The sequence below is a fragment of the Fringilla coelebs genome (assembly GCF_963513975.1).
Source record: "Fringilla coelebs genome assembly, chromosome: 3".
Lineage (NCBI taxonomy): Eukaryota > Metazoa > Chordata > Aves > Passeriformes > Fringillidae > Fringilla > Fringilla coelebs.
The window spans coordinates 4987177-4992438 of NC_140030.1; positions in this window are offsets into that span (position 1 = coordinate 4987177).

Below are 5262 nucleotides of genomic sequence, written 5' to 3' on the forward strand. Positions count from 1 at the left end.
TGCAGAATCAAAGCAGCACCAACATTCAAAAAAACTGAAGAGGAAAATACAACAAAACACAACAATCTCTTTTTTTTTTATTCTTATTCTTATTATTTATGTAAATCAGGTCATCACTGGACAAGAAACCAATTTCTACCCATTACCATAACAGCTTGTCTATAAAGAACAGAAAAGATTCAGATAGGATACTATCTAGTCAAGCGGGAATTTTTTTTTTGTTGGTTTTATTTTTTCTTTCTTTTTTGTTTGTTTTTTTTTTATACTTTTTGTTTTTAAATTCCCCCACCCATTCACAGAGGTATAGAGTCACAGATAAATAACCCAAAAACTACTTGCTCGCCATATTTACACATTCCCATTAAATTAAGCATAAATAAATATATACAAACTCAATACTGAATGCCTCTCCGCATTTCTTCTCAGGAAGAGTCGATAAACTGATATTTCTCACTGCATGGTCAGATTTTTCAAGAAGAGGAGGTGAAAGGGATCGTTTGGGGCATAAAAGGAGAATATTTTTATTTTTTTTCTATCTATCCAGTTCCTCATTCGCTTTTTCATAGCTTTGCATTTGTTTGGGTCCTTTTTTTTTTTTTTTTTGCCTTTATTTCTTGCTGGCACACAGTGTTTCGTCTCTCTCGAAATGTTCAGGCGTTTGCCAGTGTGTTTGGGGATGTTTTCTTTTACTTTTTTTTTCCCTTTGTATAAGAAAATATACTATTTGTAAAAAGCCTACGGTCTCTCTCACACAGGGAAGCCGGAGGGGAGGGGGAGGTTGTCTGGGTCGATCTGGTAAATGCTTACGGCAGCTGAAACGAGCACCAAATTCTCCGAGAAATGTATTAAAACAGAGCCGGACAGGTCTGTGTGATAAACCGGTCAGAAAGAGAGGAGCAGGAGAAGGGAATAAGCCCTTAGGGCACAGCTAAAGGTCTTAAAACCATCCTTCCCCCGCTCCCTCCCAGCCCCAAATGCAAATTTGGGGATTTGGGGAGAGATTGGTCTGGGGTGCAAAGGGACTTTAAACAGCTTCTCACAGAGAATTTCTATTAGGTGGGACAAGACACAACCCGATTTTAAAGAAACCATCGGGTTGTAAAAGGATTCCCATGAAATTGGCTTCTTGTTTCCATCACATCTTGTGTGAATAACAACCAGGAAAAGAAAAAAAAAGTCAGGGAGCGTACGAAAGTAAAGATCTTTCCAAAGGCAAAAAAAAAATTGTTATTAAAAAAAAAAAAAGATTGAGACTAAGAATGAAATAAAATTTACAGCAACCCACCTGTTTGGTTTGAAAACAAACTTTTCATGGTCTCTCCTCAAACTTTTCCCTTGAGTTACAAAGCAAAGCCGCCTTGTTAATCCTCCTGTTTATTGATTCATGATCCCGAGGAAACCAAATCTTTTAATAACTCAATTATCAGATAAACGTCTGAGGTGCCCAGCCAACAGAAGTAGTCGAGCTGGGAAAGTGGAGGGGAGCAGGAAAATACCTTCCAGAGGGAAGCTGAGTTTAATTTGGGGGGATCCTCTGTACTCAGCACTGATAGGAGCCACCAGGCAATGCATAATTCCCTCTGGGACCAGCACAAGGCTGGGGGGAAGGACAGAGATGTGCTCCTCTCCTGTTTTCTGCCTGATTGCATCAAGTCATAAACCTCGTGAATTTTTATCTCCACACTTTGGGAAGCAAGTGAGGGGAGGGCATCCCACTGCAATCAATGGGAATTTGGGTTTATTTGACCTGAGCACTGCAGTTTGTCTCCTCCAGGTAGAAGGCACAAGGGACAGACTCAAACTCTTCCCTCAACCTGCTCAAGGTTTAGGCGTGGTCCAGGTGACCAAGCCTGTGTCTAGGGAAGATTTCATCAGCAGCAGGATCAGGCCCTCACACATGTAAGTCTTTCCCCAAGAAGTTCCAAGGGTTCCCTCTCCCCATTAACCCACAGTGGTGGTGGGATACTGTCCTCTGCAGTTAAAAGGAGAATCGCCTACATTTCCCCAAACACAAGGAGAGGCCATTCCCTACATAGCCCCAAAGCCTTCAGCTGGAAGCTCTGGGGCAGCAGGGGCAGGTTCCCGTGGCCCTGCACATGCAGCTGGGGGTGTGGAAGACTGAGAGCTAATTTGGGGTCTCCCCACACCCAAAATTCCCACTGGGCTGGGCAATGCTGAAGGGCTGAACCCGCAGGCTCCTCACAAATCCTGTTTGCAGGGAGAAGCCAAAGCAACATCCAACACTTGGTGCTCTGCTCCAGTAAACAGGAAATTCCCATCAGGCAGAGAAGGGATCTGTGCTTCCAGGTGGAATCCTCCCCAGATTCCCTCTTTCCCTTTCCCTTGCATCACTGCTGGGCCATGCCCTACACTGGAGCCTGGATTGTCCTTGCCCAGAAGCCTGGCGAACTTTGGGGTGGTTGGCAAGGGGTAAGATTTGGAGGACTGGGGATGATGTTTTTCAGTCTGAAGGTCCCCAGCCTGCTGGTGGGAGATCCATGGTTTGACCACCACACCTCCTCCTCTTGGTGACATCCACAGGGATGTGACAATCCCTGCCGCAAGCCAGGGTCTAAGACTGCCTCCAACTCATCCCAACAATCCATGGAGAAGGCTGCCTGCCTCAGTTCCCCCATTTTCTCACAGGAGAGTCCCCAGTACCCCAGAAGAACCAAAGGTACATGAGCAAGAAGCAGCTCAGGAGGGGCTGGATGATCCCTGGATTTCTATTGCCACGTGTGCCCAAGTCACAAGCAGAGAACAAGAGCTGAGACCTGGCTGCAAGAAGATTTGAAAAGCAGAGCAAGCCCTCAGCTGCTACCATGCCTCAGAGAGCCAAGGTCACTAAAGGGGACAAGAGGATCTGCTCTTTTGTTTTGAGAGCATTTCATCAAAGGGCGCTGAGAGCATTGCAGAATTATTTCTCCCTCACTCTCCACTTTGGAAGGTATCTCAAAATGAAAGGAAGGCTAAGGTTTCTCTCTCTCTTTCTTGTTTTGAGCTCAGGTGTGCCTGCCTGGGATGGTGGGACTGAGTCCTGCAGCTTTTACAGAGATCCTAGGGGGAGGCCTGACCCCACTGGAATTTTGCCAGAGACTCCAGGAGTTTTACCCACACCCAGTTCTGACATAAGTAAAAAGATGTGTTAGTGCACAAGCCCTACCCCACTGAGAAACATGCAATTACCCAACACGGCAGAATCCAAACAGAAATTCATATCCTTACACTTCAGCGTTATTTTTACCACAGAGGACAGAGAAATGTATGTTGAAAAAAGAAAAAAAGAGAGAGGAAAGAAATAAGACTTCCCCTTCACCCCCACCCCCCCAAATCATATGCATAAGACATCCTGTCAGACACAAAACCACCAAGAAAAACATTGGAGTTAAGAAGTTTTTGCCCCCCTCACCACACTGACTTGTTCCAAAGCAAGAGTCACAAGATTTTTTTTTTCTTAAAAAAAAAACTTTCTAAGAGAAACAGATTTCCTCAGACTGAGCTCAGAAATCAGGATATTCCCTGGCAAACCCTCCCCACTCCCATCACGAGGAGCCAGCTCACATGGCAACTCTTTCCTCCCTGGGTACAAAACCCTAGTGCCAAGCAAGTGCCGTAACATTCAACACAGCTCTTTTTCTCTTTGCAACAGTACACCTCGATTCCAACTTATATTTTTATCTTGTTCAAATTATTCCCTTTGAGCTTCTTTAAAGAAGTGCACCTACAGAATTCAGTAACAACTGGCTTTGATTTGAAAAAGCAAAAAAAGCAAAAAATAAAAAGTATCAGAATATCAGAATTGTGGATTTTTTTTCTCTGTACCTGATATATTGTGTAGGGATCTCTAGTCCTCTTTGAAGAAGCTCATAAGCCAAGCGGGCAAAGCTTTAGGAAACAGAAGAAAATAAAATAGTGCATACTCCTGAGAAAGAATTACATACTCATATCACTCATTTTTTGTTGTTGTTAACAGTTCTTTAAAAATGGGGGAAGAGCTCTCTCACACACACTAGTCAAGGAAATTAAGGACTGAAACATTGGCATAGTTTGGAATATAAAACTCCCTAGAGAAAAAGAGGAGATCTCAGAAAATTAAGAAATCAGACAGCGCTGACATTGTACCAGACCTTACTTCCAAAATTTTTGCAACCCATTATAGACAAGGCATTTTACCATCAAAGACAAAATTACTAAATTACAAAGGTATGTTTGCATGCACTAATATGCGTGGCTGCGCACACATATTTCCTATATATATATATATATATGTATATATCCACATATATACATATATATGCACAAACATACAGGGGATACCCGCGCCCCCCTGGGGAGCCGGGCGTGCACATCCACAGATGCGCACGCAGAGGCACACACGCACCCAGACACACCTGTAAACGCTGCCAATCTAAACAGAGAGTCTGTCTAGACCAGGAAAAAACGCAAAACAGTTCTTAAAAAACAGAGCTGGCAGATTCAACTGAGCCACGGCGACCCCGAACGTCCCCTCTGGTGGCACCTAAAGTTAAGTTCACGCTGCTGTGAATGCAGCTGGTGTTGATGGCTTGGTGAGGGGTCTGGGAGCTCCCCTCCTTTCCTAGTCTAGACAGAACCAGGGTGGTGAGATGAGGTGGGAAGAGCTGAGGGGAATGAGGCCGTGGGGTTGCTCAGAAAGGAACACTCTGGAAGGTTGTTTTAGTCTAGGTGGAGACAGGACGTTGTTCAAAACAAAAAAAAAGAATAAAATAAAAAAGAAAAATAATAGCAAGACAGACCATGCAGCTCAAGAAATCAAAGCACTGACACCAAAAATGTTTCTCCGATTTCTTCCAATAAGTTATTCATTTCTTTCTTTTATTATTATTATTAATTATTATTATATTCCCCTCCCCCCCAATCATTATTTAAAAAATGTGAAAGAACAGAAGTGGGGAAAAAAATCCTGGTGGTTGTCTTCACATGTTCCTGGCAAGAGACTCTGAACCACTGGTCTTGCGCCATTGTGCTCCTCTGATCTTAAATTATTGTCTTTCTTTTATTATTATTATTTTTATTTTATTATTATTATTATTTTGTCCTACCTAATAGAATTCTTCCAAAGCCCAATCCAGTATTTTTAAAGCTAAAATTAAGACGGTTTTGTTTTAAAAGATTATCTCTCTCTCTTCTCCTTTTATTTATTTAACTTTTTTTTTTCTCTTTTCCTTTCTTTCATTCTAATTTTTTCCTCTCTCTCTCTCTCTTTCTCTCTCTCTCTCTCTC